Consider the following 16045-nt stretch of genomic DNA (forward strand, 5'->3'; position numbering starts at 1 on the left):
TCAAAAATTTGAGTACTGGCCAAAAATGGTGATACACTCGGTAATATAGTATCTAAGCTCATTGTGCCTGAAGTAGATGGTGACAAAATTGTAGAACAAATTGGAGTAGTCAAAATTGGAGAACTCATAGCAATACCAACTGATGATGATGGAGTCGAGGAGGCCAACTTGGTAGATGAAGAGGGGTGCAGCTCAGTAGATGAAGAGGGATGCAGCTCGATAGATGAAGTGGTAGTCACTTCCACTGATGATACCTGGAGCTGAGATATGACAGGTGTAGATGGTAAATCTGGTGTAGATGAACCTGCTGAAGCTGACTCCAACCTTCATGATGTCACAGGTTTAGCTGGGGAGTGAGGAAGGGATGCAATAACTGCTGCTGCAATTTTTACCGGATCATCCTCCTTAGCTTCCTCTTCAGCTTCTTCCTCTTTGTCTTCTTCCTCTTTCTCTTCCATCACTGCATGCAACTCTCCTGGTGTAACTGTGATGGATGGAGCACTATCTGATTCATCACTGCTACTACTGCTGTCATCATCCTTTATTTCTACTGGGTCTACACTGGGCTTATGTAGATGATAGATGTTTTTCCACATGTTTGTAGCATCATTTACAACATGCTCTATAGCTTTGATCAAAATCAAACAAGTGTGGAATCTGATCATCATTTTACCTTCATAGGTTTTCAATTCAGATTTTACCTCTGCTCCAGTGAGACTAGGCCGAAGATTCTTTAGGGATTACTCATATATATCTTTTACCATCTTGGTGGCTAACTCCCATCTTGACTGTACTCTCTCCAGTAGTTCTTTAGAGATATGAGGAGCAATCTGGTCTGGGGAGTATTTCCATTTTCCCATTTTGTTAAGTACCAGTTCCTCAATCTGCATTTTCTCTGCATCAGTCCTTGTCTCAAATTTCAATGCCTTGAAATTTTTGATGCCAGCTCCTTCTTCCAATGATTTGAGCCTTTGCTTGAATGTAGGTGCAAGCTTGACCAATACAGGTTCCTGAATACCTTTTCTTGTCCTCCGAGTAAATACTGCAGTAGGCTGCTTCTTGGGCTTGGTAATGATTACCTTGCCTTTCTTCTTTGCCGGTTACTCTTCTTCTAATTCTTCTTCTCCTTCTTCTTCTTCTTCACTTTCTTTATCTTCACCTTTTCCCTTAGTGAGCATAAGAGGACCCATTGCAGTTTTCAATTTGGCCACTTTCCTCTTACCTTTGCTGATGGCCTGTGGAATTTTGATTTCCAGTTCAATTTTGGCCTTTTGATGAAAAATTTGCCATTAATGTTCAGTACGGAGGTAGCTGCGATCGACAGACTGTCATCCACTAGCTCGGCTTAAACTTCGCAACTCGATGACCAAAAGAAAATAGGTTAAACCGACCTTAACTCGGTAAGAGAAGAACCAACCATGCTCGGTAAGTGCAACTTGGTGAAAGAAGCCTTATTGCACCCGACTGAGCTCGGTAAGGTCATGTACCAACCATGATCCTGATGTATCTGAAATACTGATTTGATCATATTTTCATTCTAGGACTGTTTAGGATATTGCTTTGTAGATACAGTCCTGGTCTTATCCCGATGATTCTTAATTGGAAATGGTAGAGTCACTCACTTCTTGAGTGACCATTCCATCACTTGAATTATATTGTCTACTTTGATTTTCTTCTCATCCTCGACTTTCTTTATGTTCATGCAACTTTTAGATATATGACCAAGTTTTGTACATGTATAACATCTTACAGTGGTATCCCTTTTTCTTAGGTGATGCCTTGCACAGTTTATGCCAGTATGACCATATTCCCCACAATAATGACATTTGCACCAAGTGTTGTAGTCTCAACCAAATATTGCTTTGACAAGTTGTTCAGCTGGATTAAATGATTTGGATTTTCATTGTGATGCCTTATGACCTTGCTTTTGGAATTTGTGACATTTACCTTCAAATTTTGGTTTCTCTTTGCATTCATTGGCTTTGTGTCCATGCTGATTGCAATTGTAGCACTTTTCATTAAATTTTCCTTTTCCATTGCTCCAACATCTGTTAGATGTATGACCTAACTTACCACAGTGGCTGCAAGTAGGTCTTTAATTCTTTTGAGTACCCTGTTTGGAGGATTCACCTTCTTCCTTGTATCCAAGGCCTGCTTTACCATTTTGTTTATGAAAGTTTTCTTCATTTTGCAGATTCAATTGATCCATGTCCTTTTGAGATTTTACCATTCTCCCATTGACTTGTTTTTCAGAGATTAGATCACTTTGTAAGCTTGCATTGATTTGCCTTTCAGTAATTAAGTCATTTCTCAAATTCTCATTCTCAGATCTTAGATTCATAATTTTTTCATTTGCATTAGATAATTGAGTTACAAGATTTTCAAGCTGAGAGGATTGATTATTCCTTACCTCTAAGTCTTTAGCTACCTTGTTCCTTTGCTCCAAGATTTCACATAGCCTGATGGACTGGATTTCTTGTTCCCTTTTGAGCTTTCTTACTTCTTCCTGCAGAGATCCATTCTTTTCTAAAAGTTCTTTGATTTCTTTGTCAGCTTCATCTGAACTACTTGATGGTGAGAGATCTTCAATTTTTTCTTCAACATACTGATGTTCATTCATTTTCCTTGCACGTTCTCTTCTTCTTTTCAAGGATTGTGAAAGATGCTCTTTTGCTTCATTGAGTTGAGCCATGGCCATTTTCAGATCTAGCTTTTCATTCTCAATAGATTTCTCAAGTCTGAATATCTCCATTGTCCTTGATCTTTGCTCAAGCTGTGAAACTTTTATCTTGAGAACCTTATTGCTCTGATACCAATTGTTGGAAATATTCAAGATATGACAAGTTACTGAGAGGGGAGGGGTGAATCAGTAACTTTTAAAATTTCAAACAATAAAACTGCATACTGATATATTCACCATTCATCCAAGTAACCTACTGTAAGCATGAAACAAAATCATTTGCAACACTTGAACACACAGATTTGGTGACCCAAAAACCTTCCAAATAGAAAGTAAAACTGGAGTGGGGATGAAACCCACAAAGCTTCGTTACTGCAGTATGAAGTTGGCCGGTTAAGGCTTACAATGACCACTTCTGGTGATCTGCCCTGTTAGGAGCACAAAGGATTGCTAGATCCACCTTGTTAGAGGATTTACAAACATACAATAAAGTATGCACTCTGTTAGGAGATTTACAAAAGACTGTTAAGTCTACCTTGTTAAAGGATTTACAAAAACTGATTCACCTGTTAGAATGAAACAGTGGATCTGATTACAACTGATTGCTGATAAGATCCGCTATGCTCTGATTCACCTTGATGTGATAGATAAAACTTTTCTGCTCCAAAACTTGACCTTGCTGAATACCTTCACAACTCAGCACACATACTTTCGCACGCATGTATTTCTTTCACACTTTCACATTTTCATTCATTACCATTACATTTGAATGATACAATACATTGCATATATATACCATCCAAATAAACAATACATGCAAGGTCGGCCAAAACAACAAGTGTAAATCTCTATACAAAATCGGCCCAAGGTAAAAACTTGGGTTCACTGAACTGACTCGGTGTCCTTCTGATACTCAGCATCCACTGCGTTACTCGGCATTGTGATGCACTCGGTAGAAGTGAAGGCACGATCCATACTAAACACTTCGATTAGTTCTGAACTCGATAACCACTGGAGACTCGATAGAAGAGATGTCACTCGGTGAACACTTCTATCTGAACTGTAGCTCGGTGATCAAAGGAAACACTCGATAGAACCTTGTGACTCGGTGATAGTTAGTTTCCTTGATAACTGTCTGAGCTCGGTAAAATTAATTTCCTTGATAACCTCAAGAGCTCAGTTATCACGAAGTTCTCGGTCAATACTAAGTACATCTTCACTCGGTCAAAACTGATTCCTTTCTTTACCTCGAACACTCGGTAAACACTGGCTGCTTTGTTCACCTCGATCACTCGGTAAACACTGACTTCTTTGTTCACCTCAATCACTCGGTAAACACTGAGAACTAGGTAAAGCTTGGCTTACAAAGGAATGTCCGGTGAGAGCTCGGTAAGCATTCAGAATCCAATAAGTGTTGTAACTAATGACAAAAATGTATCATAATGCCAACACCTATATTGATCACAAATAAAATGATTCATAAGATCATGGGTCTTCCAATGTTGAGTAAAGCCAAATCCACCAAAACCCTAGGTCGAGAGGAATTTCAAAAGAAAACCCTAACCGAGTGGGACGAAAAACGTTTAAAGATCAATAATGTTATTGATGTAGAGCTTAGATTTAGTATCCATATCATTGCATACAATATCTATAGCTCTAGTTGATTAAACAAAATTCCTTGTGAACTGTAGATTTGACCTATAAAGTTGTAAAGAAGAATCTTGAATTTGATCTATCAGATTTGTTGTTGAAGCAACTAAACAAGAACATGGATAGAATAATAGCTTCCAAGAACAATCCCTGCAAGTTTGGATCATTGTTAACATGTCTCTTCTTCTATGTTCAAAAATTCTTTCCATCCCAAGGTACTGTCGTATGGAGGAAGGATACCCCAATCCTATATCAGATTAATGAGTTTATAGCAGAGATGGGTGAGAACTTTGAGAGGGTTATGGATAATTACTTTGAAGTGTTTAAGGATAAAATGAATAATAGATTCAGGATTCCCCCTAAGCTTGTAGAAGACTACAAGGATGATGTTTTTTTTATGGTGGACTGTGACAAAGTATATATATAGGTAGTCATACCTAGAGTGGCATGGGTAAAACCACTCCCATATGAGATCAATATTGATGAAGCAAGAGATATTATTGAGGCCTTAGTCAATGAACTAGCTGATCCAAAGCTTCCTACCTTTGGGACATATGAAGAAGCGAAGAAAAGGATAGAGCTAAGCATCAAGATCCCTCAAGCTATCAATAGAGGTAAGAAGAGGGTAGCTAAGTTGAAAATAGCTGAAGAACCTCTAATGATTACCAAAGGCAAGGAAAAAGATGAAGAAGATGAGCCTAAAGATGCAAAGGAAGAATTAGAGGAAGAAGTGGAGCTAGTTAGAAAGAAAGGTAAGGTGATCATCGCCACAACTCAAAAGCCCACTATAGCTATGTTCACTAGGAGATCTAGGAAGAAAGGTGCCAAAGATGATAATGAAGTTGTATTTAGCCATCCTCCACCTACATTTGAATAAAGGCTAAAATAGTTAAGGGATGGAGGAGGCATAAACAACTTCAAAGCACTTAAGTATGAGACTCAGACTCTTGCAGAACAAAAGGAGATTGAAGATTTAACAATGGAGAAGTTGGGGATATGGAAATACTCTCCTGAAAAATTTGCATCACAAGTTCCAGTAGAACTCCTTGATAAAATTAGAGTCAGATGAGAGAACACAGTACAAATTTTCAAAGACATACTTGAGCAAAATCTAAAACAATTAGTACCCAGTCTGATAGATGCAAAAGTGAAAAAGGCATTGAAAGAACATGAGGGCAGAATGATTCTAAAATTCAATACATGCCTTATATTGATGAAAAAAATTGAATCAATTGTAAAGAATGCTATTGATGTTTTGAGAGATGTATATCATCTCAATAATCCAACTAATGAAATAATAGAGATAAAGGATCATGAAAGTGACCAAGAAGATGATAAAGATGATAATACTCCTTTGGTCACAATAGCAGAAGAAGACATCCAAGATTTGATGAAGGGAAAGGAAGAAGAAGGAAAGGAGGAAGAAGCTAAGGAAGACAAGGATGAAGAAGACCCTATGAGAATTGTAGCTAAAGTAATTGCATCCCTTCCTTACTCTCCACCAAAGACTATTATATCTACTATGGAGGTAGCTTTTGCAAGCATGATTGTGAGCTCATTAGCTACATCAATAGCTCAATCATCACCTGCTACCTCCTAGCTCTAGGTAACTTCAATGGAAGTGTCAAGCACTTCATCTACCGAGTTTCAAGCAACTTCTTTAGCTACCGAGTTAGCTACTACTGCCCCTTCATCAACTTGTACAGTAAGTGCCTCATACTGTTCTATAATTTTGTTAACTTCAACATTAATAGCATCTACTTCTATTCCAATTAGTTCTTCTACAATAGATACTACTATGAGTATTTCACTGAGTGCTACAACAATTTTGGGAAATGTTTCAATTTTGGAATTGATCAATACTCCTCTTAACATTCCTTCAATAAGTCTTATTCCATTTTTCACTGCTAGCCCCTCTATCTCAATAATTGTATCAATTCCAAAGATTAAATCAGTAATCTCAGAGGTAGAACACAAGCAACCTTTGAAACTTTTGATTATTGGGAAGGAAATTGAAGAGGATATTGACTTGGATACTGAGATAGAGATATCCAAGATAGACTATAACACTACCATAGTTGAGGAAATGAGACTGGCAAGTCAACTCTTGGAGAAAAAGGCCAGGAAAAAGTAGCTCAGGTAAAAAAGGGACAAATAATATTGGATTATTGAAAATGCCAAAAATATTATTACTGAGGCTATAGGTGTTGATGTGGATTCCACCCAACACATTTTGATACAATTAGAGGAAGTTGTAAAAAAATTCAAATAGGATTCTACCAGGCAAGAAAAGCTCATTGAAAAGGCAGAAAGAAAATTTGACAATAAGGTGCTTGAGCACATTTCTCAGCACATAGCAATAAAGCAGGTAGAATTGCCTACAATTTTGGTTAATATTGAAAAGTCCTTTACAAATGTCACATCACTTTTCGTAAAACTATGTTATGTTTTCGGTTTCACCAAATAAATTAAGGAAAAGCTGAATAAAATTGATGTGGATATGCAACCCAGTGCACAAAGGTTACAACTTGATCCTTCTTCAATCTCAACACATCACAATAAGCTAAAATACCTCTCAGAAATGTAGGCAAAAATTTTGAGAGAAGAGGAAAGGATCAGATCAATACTGATTGACATACAAAATATGATCTTGCCAATAATGGACACAATGCATAAGCATATTGCACACTCCAAAACAATGGTCCAGGACAACAACTTCTTAGTGGTAGATCACATGATCTAGCCGTTAGCAAAAGTTCAGGTAGCCCTCTCCAATTGTCAAATTTTGTAGAATAATTGGGATAAGACACTTGCATTCATCCTAAAGGTACATGCAAAATTTCTATCTCATTCTGGTTTAACTATGTAATTAGCTTGTATAGACCTTTGGCATTATTGTAAAAAAGGGGGAGATGAATATAGAACTAAGGGGGAGATAGCATAATGTAGAGAAGGAGATAGTATAGTGAAAGGGAGAGAGATAGATCAAATAAATGTGTGTAGAGGATACATGAAAAGGCTATGTACATATGTGTCTATATATATACATTATTTCTTACAAAGGAGATACATTTAGAAGTGTATATACAACAACTTTACAAAGATCAATTTTGAAAAACCAAAATTCATTATGTCAGTTTGTGTACATAAGTTTTCGCTTATAAGTGTTTTGTCACTAATGCAAAAGGGGGAGATTGTTTGCATTAAGCTATAGTTTCCATTAGTGACAAAACTTATTCATATCCATGAAGACATTGAGCCCATCAATCAGTTTCCAACATCGACCAAGCATTCTAGTGTTAACCAAGTTTCACAGTTCACACCGAGCATTTTAGAGTCTACCGAGTATATACAGACAATGTGAAGATTAGTAGTAACTACTAAGCTTCATAGTGTCTACCGAGAAGTTAGTTAGTGGGATGGAAAATTAGTGTAAATTGAGTGTTGGAAGAAGTATCATTTACCAAGTGCAGCAAGTTAAACACATCATCCAGTAACTACCAAGTGACACTATGTCTACCGAGTCACCAATGGTCACCAAGTTCAAAGCTATGTTGTGTGATTAGTATGGACTGAGCCTTCACTTCTACCAAGTGCATGATGATGTTGAGTAATGCAATGGACACTGAGTATCAAAAGGTCACCGAGTCATCTTAAAGAACTCAAGTTATTTTCTATTGGGCCGACTTTGTAATGTTTTGGTCACTTGTGTTTTGGCCAACCTTGTATTTGTATGAGATGGAATGCTATATATATGAGGTGTATTATATTATGCCAGTGTGTATCATCATGTAATCATTTTAATGAACGAAGTATTGTAAGAAGTGCATGCAAAAGTGTATTAGCCATCACATGAAGTGATCAGTGCTTAAAGGATTTAATCAGTAATCAGTTGTAAGTAAGATCCCCTGCTTCATCCTAATAGGTTAAATAGTCCTAAATTTGTTAACAAGGTAGACTTAACAGTCTTTCTATAAATCTCCTAACAGAGTGCATACTTCATTGTATATTTGTAAATCCTCTAACAAGGTGGATCTAACAGTCCTATTTGCTCCTAACAGGGTAGATCACCAAAAGAGGTCAATGTAAGCCTTAATAGGCCAAATTTATGTTGTAGTAGTGAAGTTTTGTGGATATCATCCCCACCCTAGTTTTCCTTTCTACTTGGAAGGTTTCTGGGTCACCAAATTCTGTGTTCTATGTGTAGTGAATTTTTTTCAATTCTTATGCATGCAGTAAAATAGATGAATCTATGGTGAATCATTTACATTGTTATCTGAAAAAATTAATGAAAAGTTTTGAAGTTACCGATTCACCCCTCCCCTCTTAGTAACTTAGCAAGTCTTGATTATTTCCAATAGGTGGATGGCTTTTCCTTGTTTATCTCTATCATATAACCATATCTAACTTCTTTCTTCATCATGGTGGAAGCTCAGTATTGTAGCAACTCTTGAAATTTCTTCTCCCCAATCTTTAATATCAAGGGGACATGGAATGATATGTCATAGATTATGAGTTCAAAAAGACCCAATAATTTTTCTAAAATCACCAAAAAGTATGCTATCATTTTCCTTTTTTCCACAATAGCCATAAAATTTCAATTAAGAGAATAGACACAAATATATTACATTATTTATTGTTGCTAAAAAATTTCCTTGAAATTATGTTTTTAATCTAAAATTCTCATCAAGAATAAATCTAAACATGGACCATATCTCTTTAGCAAATAATCGATGTGGTAGAGTGTCTCAAGTTTTCTATAGTAGTAGAAAAAGTTGAGATCCCAATTAAATGATAGTTTACATGCAAGAGGAACCTCCAAAAGAAAAACAACCTTGTAGGTTCATTTGGTTTATGTCATATGTCTATGAATATATTTTCCATACTTTAGCATTAATGAAACATTTCCAAAATTTATTCAAATGTTCAAAATTAATTGGGCTAATAGATAGGAAATCATACAAAAGTTTAGCTTTAACATAGGGAAAAGGATTATCATCTTTCTAGGATAAATCAAAAGAACTATCATATGTGATAGAAATATGTCTAGGAGGAAACATTTGTTTGCAAGCCTTTGCAATCATTGCATGAGCCATATTTTGAGTAATAGGAAGATGAAAATTGGTATATAGGATTTCCTAAATAGATATCCTTTCATCATCAAGATTGTCTTTGAAGGAGTAGACACCCCTGCTATCCCACTTCTTGGCTGAGCACCCTTCCATATAAGCTATAGGATTCTCTCCCAGTTTCAAGTTCAACCATATAGATTTAACCCCGTTAATTGCACTATCCTTGCTAGGTGTATTACTGATATTGATATGAGGTCTCACTATCTCCCAACATTTCCATAGTGATCTAAATACATTAGATCCTTAACTTTCATAGAGTAGCTTCTTGATAGGAGATCACACAATTTCAAAATTTTCCAATAGGAGGTTTTAGAGGGATGTCACATGACTATATTTTTTCTAATCAACACTTTTCATGGTTTGTCACCTTTAGCTACTTTGGTAACCCATTTTACTACCAAGGATATTGCTTGTAACCTAATTTCTTTAAGGCCTAGACCTTCGATCAGTTTTCCCATGGCACATTATTTCCATTTAACTACATGTGCTCTCATTTTGCATCGATCACCTAACCATTATAAGTCTTTACTAATCTTTTAGAAGTAATTGATTTGACTTTGATTAAATATCTAGGAAGATGTGTACTATATAGTGTATGAAGAAAGGATTTTTTGACACAAGTTTGAACTCTTCCTACTAAGGAGAGATATCTAACATTTCATTTTCTGAATTTTTTATCAAGTTTATTCTTTACCCATCTCCACATTTCACCAAGATTAGGGTCCACCAAGAAGGGGATCCCTAAGTATCTTACAATGTGACTAGGACCTCCCCAAGAAAAATCATATTGATTGTACCAGGTCAGGGGATCCTCTTGTCATCCTAACATAATCAATTTTTGGGGTGATATCTTATAGCCAAAAGCTCCACAAAATAGGTCTAGTTTTACCATCAAAATTTGTATATTACTTTCCTCCATTACTAAATTCATAGTAGTATCATGTACAAACTGAATATTATAAAATTTCTCACCATTAGGTAGCATAATACCTTTCACAAAAGTTGATAGGTTATTATCTCTTAGAATGCATCAGAAAGCATATGTAACAATTTTTAAAAATGACTAGTGTTCATCGACGTCCTTGCCTAATAGATCTGGATAAACTAAAGGGTTGAGATCTTTTACCATTGATTTCTATGCCAAAATTTGATTTTTTGAACAATATTTGCACCATTATATAATAGAATTCTGAGAAACCCAACTATTTCAACCTCATGCTTATGAACCCCTAGTCTATCCTATAACAGGATTTTTCATAATCTAGTAATAACATACTAGCTTGACGGTTGGACTCCATTTCCCAATTCAAGGATTTCTAGTAGGGTCAGTGCAAGAAGTTGGGTCTCACTTTTGGGCAAAAAGTGGAAGTGTTTTTCCTATTTTTGAAATTTTTTGTCAATTGTGTAAGAATTTGCTTAAGGGCAAAATTCACCCAAGAACTAAGAACTCAAACACAAGAACACAGTAGACCAAAGAAGGATATGATCAATTAATCAGAGTATGTTCGAATACATTGCTCTGTTCAGAATGTGATGCTAATACACTAGGAGTGCCTGAGTATAAAGGCTACAGGAGAACTTCTAGAATGCATAGAAGTTAGCACCATGAAGTGTCACACAACCAAGCACATGTCCACTAGATATGGATTATCCTCCATTAAGCACGGAAGTAAGTGCGGTGATGAGAGGATAAGCCTAGAAGAGTGGAACATGCAAAACAGTGTTGTAGACACCATGTGCTCAAATAAAGGTGCAGACTCCTGTGTTGTCAACATGACAAATCACAAGGTGGCACAAACTCCTAAGTGTCTCATAATAAAAATAATAAAAATAATGCAAAGTAATTAACTAATGCATTAACCTAAGTAAACTTAAGTAAGTGTAAATAGTAAAGTACTAATTTACACCAACACCCCCCCTTAAGTGCAAGTTAGGGGAATGCGCTTAAGCTTACAAGCTAGGATGAAGATGCATAATGGGTCCTGGCTGCTAGGCCATGTTAGGTACCCATGTACATAATGAAAATGCAAATCTCCCATAAAGCAGAGAAAGAGGGAAAACCTCATGGGAAAAACCCTCCCCCAAAAAGAGAGATAAAGATGGATGCATCGATGGATGGAGTAATCAAGACCCCCCCATTATGACATACATCCAATATATACATAAGAGAATGATGAGAAGAGGTAGAGAGACAAAATGGGCTCCCCCCCCTCAAAGAAGAATGTCGAACAGCGAATGCTCCAGTAAAGAAGTTGATCCAAGACTGTAGAATGGTGTTCCTCCCCTTAGGAAGAAACAATGCCAAGGGTACAAATGAGACGCTTCCGCTGTGTGTGGAAAGAATCCCATGGATAAGTGATGTCTCTGAAACCTACTCATCTGGCTGAAGAACCTATCCCAAAGAACTGTCTGTCCCTGCAACTAATGAAGAATCCTACTGCAACTGCTGATCATAAGTATCCACATTCACTTCAACCTGTAAGGATTGATCATGTAGAGAATGAACAAGAGAGTCTGAAACTCTCATGACAACTGAAGAAGGTAATTCTGCATCAAGAAGAAGAGGTAGATCATGAATACTGTCCCCCAAATCTATCACTAAACCTGTATCTAGAAGACTGAATGTACCTTGCTGTGCTGGACCTATCATTGTGGTGATGTATGCATGCGGACTGAACTGATGAAGTGACCTCTCACTGCATCTTTCGACAGAACTCCATGTGTCTGAAGCTATTGAAGCACTATTGCTGGTATCACTATCAGTTTCCACACTATATGATGTGCGAAGAGGAGTAGAGAACAAGCTCGGAGAACTTTCCTCAAAATGTACATCCTTCTCCACAAAAATCTGATGTGTCTCAGGATCAAGAAGTCTATATGCCTTCACACTGTCTTCATAACCAATGAAAGTATAAGGCCGAGATGTCTGTGCCTTGCGACCCCTGGAAGATCTGTTTGCCCATGCAGGACAACCAAAGACTCTAAAGTGTGTCACAATAGGTTTTCTACCACACCATGCCTCAAAAGGAGTTTTCCCATCTAAGGCGGGATGAGGAGAACGATTAAGAATGTGAGTGGCACTTGAGATTTCTTTGACTTCTAATGATGGATCTAGAGACTTGGCATGAATCATGCAACTTTCCATAGACTTAAGAGTTCTAATCCTTAATGCTGCAACATCTGTCTTATGCGAATTGAATGCTGAAGGAATCTGAAGATCAATGCCCTCATGTCTGCAAAAATCCTTAAGTCTTCTGTTCACATCCATGTTACCATTGTCCATGCGGAGTACTTTGATGGCCTTTCTGGATTGTCGTTCTACATGAGCCTTGAAGTCTAGAAATGCGTCCAAAACTTCACCCTTACTATGCAGAAAGTAGACCCAAGTGAACCTTGAAAATTCATCAACTAAGGTAAGTATGTAGCGACCCTGGCTGAATGCAAAAGGACCTGCTAATACCATGTGAACCATTTGAAGAACACTTGTTGCTCTAGAAGACTTCCCTCTTTGTAACTTCCCCTCTGGATGCATATCCACTAAATCTGATGAACACTTACCCTTAGAAAAGTTGATTTGATGTAGACCTTTGACCATTTGGTATGTGCAATGTTGCTGAAGATAGCGATAGTCAAGATTACCATACTGCTCATGCCATAATTGCACGTTTGAATGTGATTGTGATAACAAGGCCTTTGAAGGAGTCTTGGATACAAAATGCGAGAAAGAGTGCAACCTCTTGTGATCATTCACTTTCCCTACTGCAACCAAAGAATTATCTTTAAGACTGTACACTTGAACTGAGTCAGGAAGGAACTCAACTCTATGTCCATCTTCGAGGTGTGTAATTTGGTAGATTGAAAGGAGATTCGAACTTAAGTTTGGAACATAGAGAACCTCTTGAAACTCTCCATTTTCCATTTCCACGTTTCCTTTTCCTTCAATTTCCATTTTGCTATCATTCCCCATGAAGATGTGTTGTACCCTTGAGTGATTCAATGAAGAAAAATCCCCCTTTGAAGAACCCATATGATATGAGGCACCGGAGTCAAATATCCATTCCTTCGAAGAGTTTGCATTTTCCATGAGTGTTTGCCCTTTGTTCTTTGAATTTGAAGAAGATCCCTTCTCCTTGTAAGCATTAGGCAATGGAACATTATGTTTCTTCATGATGTTGGTCAATTCATCAATCTTTTTAAGATAGCAATCATGCTCTTCATGACCCGTTTTCTTGTTTTAAGCACACTTCTTCTTCTCCTTATTTTTGTTGTCCCCTTTCTTGTTGGAATTCGAGGACTTGCCTTGTTGATTGAATTGAGGTGTTGTCCTTTCTGCATCCTCAGATTTTCTCTTCCATTTCTTTTTACGCTTTCCTTTGTTTGAAGATTGTCCAGCTGAATGTTGAGAACCCTCATTGGCCACCAATGCTTTGGTCTAAGGTGATTTGGGAATCCCCATTGTTTTCAACTTCTTTTCTTCATCATCCAACAGTTTAGCATATTCATCAAAAGTTACTTTCTTGTAGGCAGACCCTAAGGTAGTCTTTGAGGTGTTAAAAGAAGATACAAATGTGGAATATTCAGATGGCAACTTTTTGTGAATGAGATAGATTAGTCTATCATCTTTGATAGAATTCCCATAATCAATAAGCTTTGTCCTTAATTCATTCACCTTGATGATGAAGTCCTGTATTGAGTCATACGACTTAGGATCTAAGGAAACTAGCTCATCTTCTATTTTAAACACATCTTCTACAAACACTTTACCATAAAGGCTTTCGAGAGTATCCCAAGCTTCCTTGGATGTAGTACATTTTATGACTTGATACATGATCTTATCATCTACCCCCAAACATATATCACCTAGGGCTTTCCTATCCATGGCTACCCATTCAGAAATTTCACTTGTTGATACATTATCACCTGCTGGTTTAGGAAGAGTACCATCTACATATTGTGAAACTCCATTATGCATTAAGTGATACAACATTTTTATAGACCACATAGCATAGTTATGAGGAGTTAACTTAGGAAACTTAAAGTTGCCCATGATGCAGAAAAATGAAAAAAATTTGCAGAAAAGAGAGAACACAACACCAAGAATACCCCCCCTTTTCACTAAATCAAGAAACCCCCCCAAAATAGATGCTTTGGGCACTTTATCAGTAGTGCGATTACAATGGGCCACTTGCCAATTTTGGCCTTTTTGGACTTCTAATTTTGCTTGCTACAACTTCTCAATAGAGTATAAATCTAAAACTTTACAATGTGCTACAATACTGAAGCAATACAAAGCAAAGAAAGGCCCTATTCTGAAAGTGACAATTTTATCCATAGAACACTACAATATGATGCCAGATCTGAAAAGTAGACAAAAAAAAAGCACTTTCAAAAAAAATGAAACCTGTTTTCGACTCTAGATGTGCCCGTACGGAGCATTTGAAGTTGCAAAATGCAGGATTATCCAGGTACAGTCACCAAAAAACACAAATTCTAAAAAATCCGTACACCAAAACAAAAAATTAGCTGCACAACTGAAAAATTTAGAAAATTTTACCCAATTTCAAAAAAAATGGCACCTGATTTGGAGTCCGGATGTGCGAGTTATGGCCTCTTGAAGTCGGACTGCCAAAACCAAAATCAATTTGGTGAGGGGTTGCACCAGCAAAAGATAGGGTTAAATTTGATAGTCAATTGCCTGTCGCATCAATTGAAAAATGGCCTATGTTGACGTCCAGATGGGCGTCAATTTTAAGCCTGTGAAATCGATGACGTCAGCGAAAAAAAGACCCACTGGCTGACGTGGCAGCCGATGTGGACTTTCTGTACTGTACGGATCGTACGGATAAAATCTGCGTGGATTGCTGACGTGGAGCCGTGGATATACTGACTGTTTGCTGCGTGGCACTGACTGGTGCAGGTGATGTCCAGTCAATTGATGCCGCATGGCTAGCGATGCTGCGCTGGGCTGTGGGTTTCGCGCCGCGTGGAGTAGGTTGGCGGTGCAGACTGAGCGCCGGATTTCGGGCACAGCGAGCTGGAATGTTTGGTGCTGGTTGCCGCCGGTCTTTTTGCATGTGTCAGAACTCTGCTAGTAGTCCCACATTCGTGGGAAGGTGAGTTTCTGCGCTTTTTATAAAGCACTGCCATAGAGTTTCAATCAAATGCAAGGCAGTGGCCCTCCTCGCCGAGGATGATATTGTAGGCAGGAATTATGTGATCCGACTGCCACAGACTGACTCGGATCTGGTGCGGCCGAATTTGGAAGCCGATATATAATGTCAAATTGACTAATAAACCCTATGATAAATTAATATAGCACCACCACATAACAGAGCCGGGCTGGGGTGTCATTGCCTAGTCCGGCCAAAAAATATTTTATCCGCCCAAACAGAAAAATTAAAAAAATATTTTCTCTGTTATATAATTAATTCGAAAATAATTTCAAAAATTACAGAGAATTTAATAGATCCGAAAATGCAACTCAGATCAAAAAATGATCATACCCAATTTGCAAATCGGTGCCTTCGGGTGCCGGTTTGCAAAAAAAAAATTTGCCTCACGATCAACTTTCACCCAATATAGG

Source organism: Cupressus sempervirens, chromosome 5, assembly GCF_028749045.1.
Source record: "Cupressus sempervirens isolate cs-2001-9-10 chromosome 5, ASM2874904v1, whole genome shotgun sequence".
NCBI lineage: Eukaryota > Viridiplantae > Streptophyta > Pinopsida > Cupressales > Cupressaceae > Cupressus > Cupressus sempervirens.